This window comes from Seriola lalandi, unplaced genomic scaffold (assembly GCF_002814215.2).
Source record: "Seriola lalandi dorsalis isolate HSWRI2012SDOR001 ecotype SW California unplaced genomic scaffold, Sedor1 jcf7180002054551, whole genome shotgun sequence".
Taxonomy (NCBI): Eukaryota; Metazoa; Chordata; class Actinopteri; order Carangiformes; family Carangidae; genus Seriola; species Seriola lalandi.
In genome coordinates this window covers 97956-114411 of record NW_019525104.1, presented here as the reverse complement: position 1 = coordinate 114411, position 16456 = coordinate 97956, and the positions used below count along the sequence as shown (strand labels likewise).

At 41.4% G+C, this 16456-nt stretch overlaps 1 protein-coding gene across 3 annotated transcripts in view; it reads left to right on the top strand.

Moving 5' to 3' along the window:
* LOC111661749 (glutamate receptor ionotropic, kainate 2) overlaps positions 1–16456 on the top strand; it is a 335637-nt gene that overhangs the window by 292096 nt on the left and 27085 nt on the right. The window lies entirely within an intron of this gene.

Here is a 16456-nt window from a genome sequence, read left to right as displayed (position 1 = left end):
GGGGGGGGGATACTGAGCGGGAAAAATCCTGGGGCTCCAGCAGGCAGAAGAACATTTTAATAGAACTAGAAGGATGAACAGAGAGGGAGGCTCCACAGCAGAGTGTCTTAATCCTGTTACAAACACAGTGAGAAGAAAAACTCACAAAACTAAATACCTGTGGAAGTGCAACTGACAGACATCCTTGCATGATGACCTCATGCAAAAGTCGGATCTTCATCTGTATCATATTCCTCAGCAGAGAGGGGATTGTCAAACACTTCCTGCAGCGTTAATGCCTCCTGCATCCTGGCTTTTGAACCATGTACTGTCTCAATGAATGTCAGTCTTATTGACATGAGGCTTGGAAGCACTGGCGACTTATTATTTCGTAGAATGCTTCTATGTCACAACTTGACTCTAAAGTCATGATGAAAAGGGAAAGACATGCAGGATGAAGGCAAATAATGAGAAATGTATTTATTAATTTTTATCAAAACATAAAGACAAGATAGAAAAATTGCTGATGTCATATCAATGTTTCATGTGACAGGTTGAAAGAAATGAAATCAAACATACAAGGCGAAAGACTAAGGGCTCTATCTTACACTTGGCAGAAAGTACAACACAAGTGTTGCTAGTTTCAGACTCACACAGTTGTCATTTTCCCATCCAGTGCCCATGTTGTTTAATAGAAAATACACTTACGCCCATCTGAGTCCCCACGGGTGTGTTGGTCTTAAAATGAGCTGTGTTCAGGAGCATTGTCGGTGCATTGCTATCTTGAGCCTTGAGCTGAAAGCAATTGCGAGATTGACCAACAAAAACCTGATCTTAAGTCAGTGGCGCAGTATTTCACTGCCTTTTAAGGGCCTACATAGGCATGTGCCTGTTGCGCACAGCATGTTGGGATAAATCAAGTGGAACATTAGAAAACAGCCTCAGAAGGTCAGAGCATATTTAGTGTTATAAAACAGTGCCATGCAACGCGTGACACGTGAGGCTCTGCAGAGAAGGGTTCTTTCTTACTACCTGGTAAATCCACCATAGTGTTTCCCATCTATCAACTAAAGTTGTCCACCACAGTTTCATAATGAAGCTTTAAACCAAGATTTATTCAAACTTCTCGTCATATAATATAAAAGATGTCTAACATTGTGTTTTGTTGCTTGACTGTAGAGCTGTGTACAGACGTTGATTTGTTCATCTGGCTTTTAAAGGGAATGGGACACTGTCATTGGTTTGTTAGATATTACGCCCAAAAAACATGATTAATTGACAGATTAAGTAGAACCCTTTTGAACCATGTGCCTGGAGCAGTGACTGGTTTTTCCGCAGATACCCTAAATGTATTTGTGCCACGCGCTCTAGACTATATGCTTTGGATCGTTACAATCAAATTTGAAATAAGATGTGCATAGTCACCACTTGATAATCTAATCCATATTCAAACCATGCTTGTCCTTTAAAAGAGGTGTGGTGAGGGGGGGAAGTGGATCATCCCACACTCAATGTGTCACTGGAGAATTTGTCACTTTACCCTTAATATCTAGCTTTACCCTGTTATTTATGCTGATAGTGTAATGGTTGTCAAAATCATCTTACTGTCTACTATTTGATAGTATTACATATTGCGCTCTTTATTGAAGATACATAGTGAAATATCCAACAACCAAGATGCATTTGTGACTTCACAAATGAAATGATAATATGGAGCATGCTTTATGTTCATGCTAAAATTCAGCCTGATATTTGGGATGTTTGGGAATTTTTAGATCAGCAATAGAATTCTTTAAAAATAATTTAAAAGTCTACTATGACATGTTGACATGAAAATGAAAACACTTTCACGCATTTTCTATTAGCAACTCTGGTCAAAAAATCCTAAGCATCAGCCTTCAGAAATCTCCCTCAGTACCCAGCAGCTGTATTGTCCTTACAAAATTGGTGAAATGTCCTCTGGGAGACTGAGTGTTGGCAAGGTCGTCTGCTGCTGTTTGTGTATGCTCTGCTGGTCAGCCACACAAGGTAATTTGAGTGACTGTAGCTGTGTGTGAAAACAGTGGAGGTAGGCTATATTTTCTTTGGGTGATTGCATTTCCTGACTGATGTGCTCCTTTTGAAGGTTTGCTACTGTGTGTTTGCGTGTGTGTGTGTTTGTGTGTGTGTTTGTGTGTGTGTTTGCGTGTGTGTGTGTGTGAGTGAGAGAGAGCGAGGGAGGGAGAGACAGAGTGTGTGTGTGTGTTTGCGTGTGTGTGTGTGTGTGAGAGAGAGAGAGAGAGGGAGAGACAGAGTATGTGTGTGTGTGTGTGTGTGTGTGTGTTTGTGTGTCTGCAGATATGCATTTTCCTAAGTGACTGCGTACTTGACTATAAGCACACAGCGGTGTACATTGCATATATTTTACTGATCATTTACTGGACATTTATTCATATAATACACGTGGCTTCGTGTGTGTGTGTCACTGAGAGAAAGACAGGAAGCTTACGAGGTGAAGGTAATGAAGGGAAAGTGAGTGTACCACACAGTTGTTGTCTGAACTGGAAAAAAAGGAAGGGTGTTAGCATCATTACTCCCTGGTGGCCCATTCACATGCTGTCAAGACAAGGTATTTAAATTGCTAATCCTAGCCTTTATTACCCTTTACCATATGCAGCCTGTATTCCCATATAGCCAGGACATTTAGCATATATCTAATTGACTTGAACAGAGAGTATGTGTTAGCCTGCATTAGTACCTGGGCTCTGACAGAGCTACAGCACTCACTGCTCGGCCCCTTGGCATCTGCCTCAGCTCTGTAATGGACGGACCTACTTCACCTCCCAGGTGTTAGTCATTGCTGAATCTAATGGTGTGTTTACTCCATTAAATAGCTAATGGTAAATCCTTTTAATTCTCAGGACAACACTTACACATATTAAGGACTCAGGTAGAACAGAGATCCTATATGTGTCAGGAGAAGTGAATGTGTTCTATCAATGTATGTATTCACTTCAATTAATTGAGATTTAACTGTATGACATTCAGAATATATATCTGAAAGTGCATATACATATACAGTATATATAGAATAAAAACATTGTTTGTAATCTATATCAGATACTCCATGTTATGGTACTGAAATGAGAAAGTGGTATCAAGTCATCTGTAATTATAACTGAACAAAACAAAACAGTGAAGATAAAAATATATTCCCTATTCATCATAGCAGTTTAATCTCCTGTATCTGCCCAAGCGACCATACCATGAGTGTGTGCTGGGAGCCAGGCAGGGGAGTGTCTGCCCTCCACAGTCTCAGAGTGTGAAGTTAACATTATTTTTCTTCTTTTCCTCTCTTGAAGCTGATGTTTCCGGCAGTATTTAGAATACTGGGTACAATGTAGTGGAGAGAGATGGGTCCCAAAGCTGGGACACTGTGTTTAAAAAGGTTATTCCCTTTAGTTTTTTCCTTGTTATCGTTTGCTAAATTTGTTGTTTTCTGACAGTGTGTGTATATTTCTAATATTATAGTCATTAAATGGAGTCACTGCCAGTGCTGCCATCACAGGTTTTACATGCCTACGTTGTATAGGCAGCTCCTGCAGATGACTGTATGGAGGCTATACATTATTCTTCCTCATCCCTTTTTCTTTGTCTTTCTCCCTGGGGACTATCAATCTTCATTTACCTTCATTAGGCTGCATTAATCAAATAAGGTAAAGGGGAAGTGTGTGTGCAGGCTGCTGTCCCTCCAGTCCTCTCTGCTGCTGCCTGCTGGGCTGTTTAGCTTCACCTCATAAACAGGAAGGGTCCTGAGAGAAAGAAGGTCTTATAGAATCATTAATTATAAGCATAAAATAAGAATAGCTGAAAAGACACATGAAGAGTCTTTATGTATTAGACCCCATCATGAAATTGCTACTTTTCATGCTATTTTTATGTGTATGCCCCCAATGAAGACAAAACGTTGGTGATGAAAATTTGAAGAAGACTGAGTCTTTATCTTTTATCCTAAGGTCTTAATTTGACCCAGAGCAGATTATGAGCTCATTGGACAGATCCAAAATGTGATACACTCAGCTGACTCTGATGAAGCCAGAGCTCAGCTCTTATCTTGCAGGGTTTTAACCAAACTAGACCGCATTTTGTACCTGCTGCACATTTTGGTGTTCTAACTAGTTTAATTTGTCTGACTATTACAGTAAGCAGGTCATGTGTATCTGCACTCATGAGATGGTATCAGCATCATCCATCATCATGCACAGAAACTCATCATATCATGAGTGCCAACCTAATTCAAGAACTGCTTACATACCAGAGAATTCTCTTTTTAAAAAAGTAGTAATGCTTTCTTGCTTATTCAAAATCCATAGAATGTATTCATTTAAGATACATTTATTTGCCGCTCTTTGTCTGTTCCTAGTCTTTACATGTAAAACTAGAGAGATCGCACCAGCTGTGATGCCTGTTGACATTCTGATCCATGTGTCCAAGCCATTACTTATATAATTGTGTAGTAATAACTATATTATTACATGAGAAGCAGTGCTCATGGGTCAGATCACACACATCTTCATTTTGAAAAAAAATGCCTGATCTTGTTGATGATGTAGAGGACTCACAAACTCCTGTTTCAATGATACAAATAGCATCACGGGGTTAAGAAGATGACAGTGTTGTGAGGCTTTGGGAGATACACACATTTAGGTGTTTAAATTAAATATGCATTGTAGGTTGATCTTGCTCAGATTCTGATTTGACAAATTCTTTCCTTGTGTTCCTGATGGAAATGTATTTCATTTTGATGTTCACTGATTAGTCACCGTCAGATGTCATCATATAAGAATAAAATCTGAATTATTTTAAGACAGACATATAAACACCTGGCATGGTATTCAAACCACCTCAGTGGTAGTTCCCGCTACACTAGGTGTCTCCAGGACCACATTTTGCCATGATGACACACACACACACACACACACACACACACAGACTCACAAGGTGACAACAATACCAGCCCTGCTGTCGAGGCTGGTAACAAATGTCTCGATGCAGAGAGAGAGCAGAGAGAGAGCAGAGAGAGCAGACTGCTCTTGGTAGACTAGAAAAATACAAATGTTCACAGTGTCAGGCTTTGCAGCACATTTAAATTTCCAGCTTTTTTCTTCATTGAGAGACAATGCATTAGGGATCGGTGTGCTATTACTCTGCTTTGATCTTGCAGATTGCATCTGTGTGCGTCTGGATTCAGTAGGGCCTGTCACTTCACTCTGCACTCTTTCCTCAATCGAAGGATTAAATGCCTCTTCTATGGGCACACATGCAGAGGCCTCAGACTCAGGAGACAGTTCTCACTAGATTTGATTGACGTCACCTATAGTGCACCTCACCTTGTTTATTAACACAGCAGTGTGTGTAGCACCATATTAATATTCACACATTAGCTAGCATTTTATTTCCCTATGTGGTGACATCTGATGGTGACTAATCAGTGAACATCAAAATGAAATAAATTTCACAAGGCCTAAAAAGCCTCACAACACGGTCATCTGCTCAACCCCATGATGCTATTTGTATCATTTGAAACAGGAGTCCTTTACATCATCAGCAACATCAGGCATTTTTCTTCTTTACATAATCTGGCACATGTCAACTGTCCTCTAGTGAATTATCAATGTAATGCAGGAAGTAAATGTCTCTTATTTATCAAATTCAAAATGGCTGCCACTGTGTCGTCGCACACATGACTTACCAAGCTACTCATTCAGCTAATTCTGAGAAAGTGACCAATATTTTAAGGTGAGTATTTGCTGGATTGAAGCAATTTATAATAAGTGAAAATTGCTTACTATGATTTGGAAATGTACACATCAAATATTAAATACCAGGTATTTTTATGTAATATTTCTGTAAATCTCTATATCATCATTACAGTGAATTGTATGTTTTTATATTAAGTCATACATTATTTTAATAAGTTATTGAGTTATTTGAGTTTCATGTTAAGGGTACACTTACAGTGGAACTGTGAGTATTTACCATCATTTTATAATCTTCGTCAGAACTGGTGTGAACAGCAGACAAGAGAGAGGAGAATCTTCTAATTCATATTTTTTGATAGTTTAGAGTCAAGAATGCACAAGCACAACTGACACAACACATCTGCTGAAGAGCATTACATAACATGTAGACAACTATATGCAGGAAGGTAAAGAGTAAGAAGAAAAAATATACAACAATGCAGTACCCAAGGCCAGTGTAGATAAATTATTTTATGTGCATTATTGTAGTATTTTTTTAAAAACTAATAACCTGTATTATACAATAAATTATATTATATAATAGAGATATTCTGCACTGAAGTACACATCAATAAAATAGTGATAAATTAATTAATTTATCAAAAACAAGATCAGTATTTATGATATCCATGTGTAAATTACACTATACATATGTATAGAAATATAAAGTATATGAACATATAATACATCTAAAATAAATTTAAAAAAAAATAACAATTGAGATCACATATTACACAAACACAAATGTATGCAATTTATATTCCACCTTTTTTTAGAATGGATGTAGGAAAGGCCATCCCATAGTGATTTTTCCATTCACTGACTTATTACTTATAATGGGAAATGGACCCTAAATGTCTCTGTTTGAATTTTGAGTTACGGCTTTAATCTGTAATATTTGGTATTAGATGTGTTTATGGCCTCTGGAACATTGAACTGATCAGGGAATAACAATAACTTTATTTTAACTTTAATGTACAGCCTTTAAGGCTGTATTCCAGGTGTATATTAGTGTGGACCAAACTATACATGTAGGCTAATTAATACAATGGTCTGACCTCATTTGCATGTTTGACAATCCTTAAAAGTCCAATGAATAAAACAAGTAAAAAAAAAATTACACAAATACAAAATGAGAAGCACACAGGTTACCTGGTGTCCTCGGAAAGATTTAAAGTGGAAAGTGGAAGCCATTAGTGGAACTGTTGTTGTCGTCATTATTATTACTGAATATAACAGTATATACAGCTATTCCTGGTCTCTCTCTCTTTTCTCTTCCCCTCTCCCCACTCTCTCCCCTCTCCCCTTCTCTCCTTTCAACTCGACCCGTCGTTATGGTTATTGTGATGGTTCACAGGCCGAGTCTGGTCTGATGAATCTCAGTTTATTTGTACAGTCAGGATTTGGTGTCAACAGCATAGACTCAACCTGCTCATGTCCACAGTCCAGGTCAGTGGTGACGGTGTGAAGAATGCTGTCTTGGCACCTTAATACTAATCAGTCATTACACAGACAGCACTGAATGCCACAGCCTTTCTGTGTAACAGTGTCACAGTAATGTGTGTGAGACAAGTACAGCAGGAGCCATCTACTATAGACTAGAGGCTGATCAGAGCTGATGTGGACCAGGAAGAGAATTGAGTCCTCTTTCAAATGAACCTAAAATCATTCCACCTTGGTTTGGAGTTTGGTTTGTTTATAAAGGGCTATAAGTGAAAACGTCATATCACATATCTAGTTCTTTTCAGACCTGGTATTAACATTTGTGGACAACATTTGAGATCCGATCACTCAGACCACACACATACACACACACACACACACACACACACACACACACACACACAAACACACACACACACACTGATAACAGACCTGTCTGTCAGATGGGATAAAAACAACAGCAATACATAAGTGTTTATTTGCATATAGAGCGGGGAAGTGAGAACCGTTAGTAAGGCTCTGCCAGAGGATCTCAAACAGTGATCAGGCTCATAGGGAATTAGCAGATCACAGATATAGGAGCCTGATGTTTCAAGGCTTTTAAAAAACAAGCAGTAACATCTTGACATCAACTTTAAAACTCACAGGTGACCAGTGAAGGGCAGCAAGGATTGGTGTGATGGGGCCACTTCTCTTAGAACATGGTAGATAAAAGCATGGATGACCTTTTCTAGATCTGCAGATGAAAGGAATCACTTAACCCTGGTTAAATATCCCAGTTGCACTTGCTATCAAAGGAAAACGCAGTAAAAAAAACACCACCTCTTTTTGACATGAATTGATAAGTCACTCAAACTTGATGAGAGCTTGTTAATGCTGCTGGTCATTGATCCAGGTGGTGTACAAATATGTAATTCTTTCTGATTTGGAGTCAATCAACTGCAGGAATTTTTTGTGCATCTAGTGTTCAACTTCATCAAGGCAGGACATCATAGATGACAAATTGATGGTGCCAGGTTTTATTGGAACATACAGTTGATTTTGTCCACATAGAAATGGAAATCAGAATCATATCTCACATGATTTGTCTGAGGTGTAGTATGTATATAGTACATAAAAGGAGAAATGGAAAAAGACCCCTTTGGGTCCCCACAAAAGACAGGTGGACAGATATGAGATGAACCAATGAAGAGCCACATCACTGATGCCAACATTGTTTTTCAGATGGCTGATTAAGACATTGTGGTCCACTATGTCAAAGGCTGAATGAGGTATAAATGAGGACTAAAATGGAATATAGGCCTGCATCAGTGACAAGCAGTAAGTGAACAGACACTATTTTGTCTTCTAACATTTGATTATTGTTCAATAGAAGAATCCAGAGAAGGCCAGAGACAGAACCTTGAAGTATCACAGGCAAAACCAGGCTCACAATGCCACCTGGCTCTCAATATGAAAATGGTGGAGGATGTGCAGTATATTTTACAAATCTAATATGAAACCCATTTTCACTGTTGCTTTATTTTCTCAGAGCCACAGTCAGTCAGGGGGCATCAGATTGTTCTCCTGTTTCATGCTCATATGAACGTGGTTTACAACATTTGCCAGATGTGCAGCTGGCACAGAGCAGCACGGGTGTTGACTGCATCACACATTGCTCATTTTCATCTTACCCATGACATCACAGCTGAAGTTGTTCCATTTGTTTTGATCAGGCAGAGTGGGCCCAGTTTCAAGGCTGCCTGTTTCTTTGTGGTAGCGAATGATTTATCTGACACATGTTGGCTTGTTGTTCCATTCTGGAGCTGAAAGGAAGGTATCTACTGTAGATGACAATGAATAACAGGAACCAGAGTGCAATTCACATTTGCCATCACCATGGTGATAGATGCTCTTGAAACATGCTACGCAGCTTGGTCTGAAATGAAGAGTCAGATACCAGAAGCCCTTTGGCAGAGATGAAGGACAGAGGAGATGTTAAAGAGTGTGAACACGGCCTTGTGATTGCAGCCACACAAGCACACGGCAGCTCAAAGCTCAACTCCGGCAGGAAACACACTATTATTGTCACTTTTTGGTCCACTACATAATATTGTAGCTAAACTGGCTTTGCATACTAACTACTAATCACAGAGACTGCTACTCCACCGGAGCTACCCAATGATAATGTTTTCTAATCTAAACATGTTTTCCCCCCCTGTGCTGTGCTCTAGGGAGAGTTCATTCTAAGTGTTTGTGATAATAGGTGTTTTTTTTTTTTAATTAGTCAAGCTGCATTAACATCCTGATTGCAGTATATTGGCTGTACCATGGGGAGGTTTGAGGAATTGGAGTCTGGCAGGATTCTGTTTTTTTTTTTTTCTTACAAAGCTTTACCCGTCAGGTTTAATCAGGGATCTCAACGTATGACTGGTTTTGATCAGCAGAGCAGGGGAATGTGCTGGAGTGCTTTATCTGAGTGGAGAAGGGGAGGATTAGAGGGACAGAGGTTGCTGGGAAAACCAAAAAGAGTGGAGAATTCACTGGGCGTTCGGCAGACATCTGACATGGGCAGAAGGGAACAGTTCGGTGCTCTCTTTGGGGATGTTAACTTATTAAGCCAGGGAAACAGCTCACAGTGAAAACATTAGGACAGATTAAGCATGGCAACTGGTTTTAATTAGACAGGTATAATGAGTGGCACTATGAGCCCCACAAATGTAGTTTAGATTTATAAATTTAGTTTTGTTGGGCCTGTGAAATGGTAATGCCAGACATTAGCATTAATAATTTTCCATGTTAAATGTTCACAATGACATAAAGTGGAATGTAGACTGGAATGTGCTGAATGTTCACTGACATATAATGGAGCCTTTTGTTGAAATACACCAACTCACGGTAAAGTAGAGCAGGCGTTGAAATGAAGGTGCAAAAAGTGGTTTCCAGATGTACGGTCATAATAGGTTTTAAAACAATGAAATAAAAGTAATGAAAATTGCATGAAATAACTAATGCATTGAACAAGACTGAAAACATCATTCATAATAAAAGATGCTAAATCAAGCCATGGCAACATAATCACAATGATAATGGTAACATGCTGGGTATTAGACTGATAATCTTTACCATGGTCACCACTAGCATGTCAGCATGCTAACATTTGCTAATAAGCACTAAACACACAGTATAGCAGAGGTTGATTGAAAATGTTAATTAATGGTGATAAACAATTCCCAGCAAGAAGGTGCTGACTTTTCTCTCGATTCATAAAACTCTCCCTACTGAATTGCTTGCATATGTTAAAAAATATGAAAAATGTGAAAAACAAAATTCACTAATTAGAGGAATAATAGCACAATAGTAGGGGACTGTGTGATGGATTACTTTGTTTAAAGAATACTCTCTAGTAACGACCTAGAACAGCAGTAGCGGTAGCAGCAAAGAAACCAACAGAAACAAAAAGAATCACAGCAGAGGTAAGAAAGACAGAAGAGTCACACAGCAGTATGAAGAGGATCGAAACTGGTTGACTTGACGTATAGATCTCTCTATTGACTTGTCTTGTTCAAATCAGACTTAAAACATTTAGGATAGTACCCAAATTTCAGAATCTGAGGGAAACTAGTTATTCTGCGGGGGGCCTAACAAGTGTTTCTACAGTCAGCAGATAGGTGGTGTAGATGCTAAAAGCCTTCATCACACATGAAATACTTATAGCCATATAGTTAGTCTAGCATTAGCATTAGCTTCATGTTAGCTTAGTAGTAGCATAGCACTAGCTTTAACTTGCTTAGCTTAGCATTAACTTGGTGTTAGCTTTAGTTTAATGGGACAGAGGCCTACAAATGGCATCAGTGACCCAGAACTGAAATCTCAGACATCCGCTGATGTCACTGTTACCATGGAAATGTATACACAGGGTGAATAAGCAGTGCTACAAAGTCACGTAAGGCAGTCCCATGCATACAAACCAGCGTGTTATTTACAGAAACTGTTGGAGTGCCAGTCTGTGTGAAGAGTGATGCACCCTGGATCCTTTGTTGAGTAAATTCTGACTGGACCAGTAATGTGTAGCTCTGCCCCTGTTTACAGTGTAGCCTACTGCTTGACTGTTTAAACTGATGAGGGGAAGTTAAGTAAAGAACATCAACTGATTTAACTGAGTATTATTGCTCACAAGTTACCTCACTCGTGGTACACTCAGTGAATAGTGAATTAGTTGAGAGGGACAATGACTGGATTGAATTCATTGAGAGATTGGAGCACCTTTTCCCTGTAAATGACATACAGAAGAGGAAATGAAACGGTTGATTCTTCTCATGTGTGTGTATGGGCCTGAGACATCGAAATGAATCCACAATCTAGCTGTTTTGTGGAAACAAGGAGACATCAGATTCAGGGAAGTTGGTAATGATAGTGCAAAATCACCACAACCCAAAGCCTTCCGTGATTGTTCAGTGCTTCAAATCTTACACTCATTCCTGCAAGTCAGAAGATTCAGTTTTGCTGCATTCATGGTGGAGCTGAGACAATTATCCGAGTACTGCATGTTTGGAGCTGTACTAGGCGACATGCTATGGCACTGATTGTTGGGAAAGCCACACTCACTCTCAGAAAAGCGCTAGAGATTGCTAAATGACCCTATGACTGTTTCAAGGACACTGTATGCCATACCTGCCAGACAAATGGGCACGTTGCAAAAAATCCAAGATGAACACACATCACTTGCAGAGTGAGGAGACTGAGAAGTCGTGTTCCTTCAACATGCCTAATCTCATTGACCCGAGCAAGCCCTGGGTTGAGCCCATCTATGCATCACTACAGGTAAATGGAGCTGAGATGGAGATGTGCCTCAGCTTCAGGGATAGGTGAAGACACTTACCACAAGTTGTGGTGCTCTGGCCATGCAAGACTGAGAATGGAAATGGGTGAGTACACTCCAATTCTTGGGCCTACAGAGGTGGACATAGTGTATCAAGGCCAGGAAGCTCCAGAGCGGCTGCTGATAGTCAAGGGGGAGAGGCGTAGTTTGCTGGGGCATGACCTCCTACAGTCAATTCTGTCACGGTTAGAGGTAAAGCTGGACCCAAATGCAGCCAACACAAGGGAGTAAATGGAAAAAGTTTAATAAACAAAAGAACTTACAAAACTGGTGAAAACTCAAAAATCCAAAATGTAGACAAACAGGAAGCCAAAGCACTAAGTAACCCAGGGGAACTTGAACAGACGATCTGACACAGACAAAGGGAAGCACAGAAACTAAAGAGACACAAGGGAGGCATGGGTGATTGAACACAGGTGAAACACATTACAACAACAAGGAGGGAAAGCAGAGTCTGAGAATAATTAGGTGTCAATGAGCCTATTGTGATCTCCTACTGGGCAACCCCGTTTGTGCCAATGTTGAAAGAAGATGGCGAGAAAAAAAGTTGGACATGAGTTATGCATACCAGGAGCTGCTGACTCAAAATAATATGACTACCAGAGGTTGCTTGAGTACAACCCCCTTGTGTTCTTCAAGGCACCATTGACATTTTTCTTCATAACATCACCCACGTTGCGGTCTATGTAGACAACATTTTGGTCAGAGGTAGAACAGAAGAGGAGCATTTGCAAAAATCTTGACCAAGTGTTGAAAAGAAGAAAGTCAGGCTGCATCTGAAGTGCACTAAGTTTTCCAAGCTCACGTACCTGGGCCACTAGATTACAGCTTAGGGTCTTTCTCTGGTGGGGGGATAAAGGATGATCCAAGTCCAAAGTACTTGGGCTTAGTGAACGACTACGGGGAGTTCTTCTCTGACCTCTCCACTGCTATCGCCACTCTCTATCAGCTACTGCACAAAGATAGCTCATGGAAGTGGCAGAGTTTCAGAAGGTAAAAGAACTGTTACAAGGAAGGAAGACAAGGAAATCATCATATCAAGTGATGATGCATCACCCTATGGCGTGGTGGCAGTCCTTCCATCATATGGAGGATGGTTTTGAAATCGGGTATGTGTCAAGTTCACTCACAACAGCAGAAAGGGGGTAGTCACATTTAGAGAAGGAAGGACTAGCTCTAGTTTTTGTGATAAAATGCTTCCACCAGTAACATATGGTCAACCTTTTATTATCATAACAAACCATAAGCCCCTATTGGGTTTGTTTAGTGGTTTCAGTGACAGTGTAGCACTGGGCATTAACCCTATCAGCATACCAGTGTTGCATAGTGTACAAGGCAGGTAGTGAAAATAAAAATGTCAATGTCTTCAGCTGCCTTCCTCTCCCTGAGAGACTAAACCAAACTTGCCTATGCCCAGAAACTGCGTTTCTGTTAGACAGACTGTCCAACTCCCCAGTGATGGCAACACGAATCAAAATATGAAATGAGAGAGACTCATCATTGATTAAGAGATAGGTGATGCAGGCCTGGCCAGCAGCTGTTGAGTAGGAGGAGCTAAAGCTCAGAATCAGAATCAGAATCTGGTTTATTGCCAAATAGGTTTTACAACACGCAAGGAATTTGTTTTGGTGCATATCAATAACAACTCAAAGATGACACGACTTAAAGAGTTTGTGTCTAGGGTGGGAGGGGTCGGCTACAATCTTTCCTGCTTGCCTCAAGGCCCTGGAGGTGTACAGGTCCTGGAGGGATGGCAGATTGCAGCCTATCACCTTCTCAGCAGTGTGAATGATACACTGCAGTCTGCTCTTGTCCTTGGCAGTGGCAGCAGCGTACCAGGTGGTGATGGAGGAGGTGAGGATGGACTGGATGATGGCAGTGTAGAAGTTCACCATCAATGTCCTCTGCAAGTAGATTCTTCAACTGCCGTAGGAAGTACATTCTCTGCTGGGCTTTCTTGGTGAGGAAGCTGATGTTCAGCTCCCACTTGAGGTCCTGTGTGAGAATGGTGCCCAGGAAACAGAAGTACTCTGCGGTGTCCATGGGGGAGTCACACATGGTGATGGGGGTGGGTGGGACTGGGTTCTTGTGAAGTCCACTATCATCTCCACTGTCTTAAGAGCATTCAGCTTCAGGTTGTTCTGCGTGCACCAGGTCACCAGATGGTCAATCACCCACCTGAAGGCAGACTCATCCTCATCATAGATGAGTCCAATGAAGGTGGTGTCATCCGCAAACTTCAGGAGCTTGACTGACTGATGACTGGAGGTGCAAGTGTTTGTCTACAGGGAGAAGAGCAGAGGAGAAAGGGCACAGCCTTGGGGGGATCTGATGCTGATGGTCCAGGAGTCGGAGATATGCTTCCCCAGCTTTACATACTATTTACTGTCAGACAGGAAGTCAGTGATCCACCTGCAGGTTGAGTCAGGCACGTTCATCTGGGAGAGCTTATCCTGCAGCAGGGCTAGGATGATTGTGATGAAGGCAGATGTAAGTCCACAAACAGGATCCTGGCATAGGTCCCTGGCGAGTCCAGGTGCTGGAGGATGAAGTGGAGAACCATGTTGACAGCATTGTCTACAGACCTGTTGGCTCTGTAGGCAAACTGCAGGGGGTCCAGGAGTGGGTCAGTGATAGCTTTGAGGTGAGACAGCACAAGGCACACAAATGATTTCATAACCACAGAGGTCAAGACGACGGGTCTGTAGTCATTAAGTCCTGTGTTCCTTGGTTTTTTGGGGACTGGGGTGATGGTGGATGATTTGAAACAGGCTGGCACATAGCATGACTCCAGTGAGGTGTTAAAGATGTTTGTTAACACTGGAGACAGCTGATCAGCACAGTGCCTCAGGGTGGATGGGGAGACACAGTGAGGTCCAGCTCTTTTGTGGGGGTTCTGCTTGTTGAAGCATGTTAACATCCTTTTCCAGGATGGAGAGAATCGTTGCTTTGGTAGGAGAGGGGCGGGAGGCCTGAGGTGGCCAGTTTTGGAGGTGCCTGGGCCTCTGCTGAGGTGGGGGAAGTGAAACTGGTGGTCTGGAGATGGTGGATGGACTCACAGGGGATGGTGTCAGGACTGTCCCATTGTCTTTCAAATCTGCAGTAGAACTCATTTAGTTCATTGGCCAGGCACAAGTCGTTAAGTGCTTTAGGTTTGTAGTTGGTGATCTGTCTGAGCCCCTTCCAGACAGAAGCAGAGTCATTGGCTGAGAACTGCTGTTAAAGTTTCCTAGAATACAGTCGTTTAGCTTCTCTCACCACCTTGCTAAACCTGTACTTTGACTCTTTTAACCTGTCCCTGCTCTATGCAAAGTCTCAGCTGGACCTAAGTATTCATGCCAGCTATGTCCACTTTGGATCCAGGGTGATTGTACCTCCAACTGGGTGGGTACAGGTGATGGACAAGCTGCATGCCACCCACCCTGGGGTGTTTTGGATGAAGAGCCTTGCTAGATCGTTTGTGTGGTGTCCTGGGATGGACTGCATCTTAGAAGAAATGCTTTTAATTACTTTGAGATGTTCACAATGTCAAAGTAATTAAAAGCTCCACCCATGGTGGCCTGGTCCAGGGTCCACCAGGATTTTGCTGGTCCTTTTAGGGATCACAATGTAAGTACTGGTAGACTCCCATTCTAAGTGGCTGGAAGCATATATCGTGTGAGCACCACTGCCTCAGTTTCCACAGAAACACTCAGAAGTATCTTTGCCATACATGGATTGCAAAATTTAAGGTAAACACAAGAAACTTGTGCTACAGAAAATGGACCAGACTCAGTGAATAGCTCCCTAAGCTTAACATGTCCTATGATAACTATTAATTTAGCTATACAGACTAATGAGCAATGATAACTAACATGTCTTTGGGGTCATCAGGTGGGAACCTCCTTTCACCAGTGTTTCGTCTAGTTGTTCCCACGACACCTCCAGGAGGCTAGACAGTGATCACTGGCATCCCAGAGTCACTCCCCTAATGCTAGCCATCACTGTTCCTCACACCACGATTATTTTCTTTATCTTGCCTATGATACCACAAACAACACCATCATCAACTCTGACAAAACACACTAGCAGATTCAGCAAACAAACTCCCCTAAACAGTTGGAGAAAGTGGCGGCCATTTTGAATGAGGGAGGTAGAGTCAAGGAGAGGTGCCTTTTTGAGCTAAACTCTCCCCCGCCGAATTAGTCTGTGCTCTACCTCCCCCTACTCCCCCACTCTCACACCATTCAACTCACCTAAAACAAACAAACTCACCTAAACAGCCAAAGACACACTATAAACCAATTCAAACAATACAAGCAAACAATACAGGCCACCTCTCCTGGACTAACCGCATGGTCTCAAAGAGGCTCACACAGGCCACACCCCCCACTTAAAAACACTTCCTCTTCCT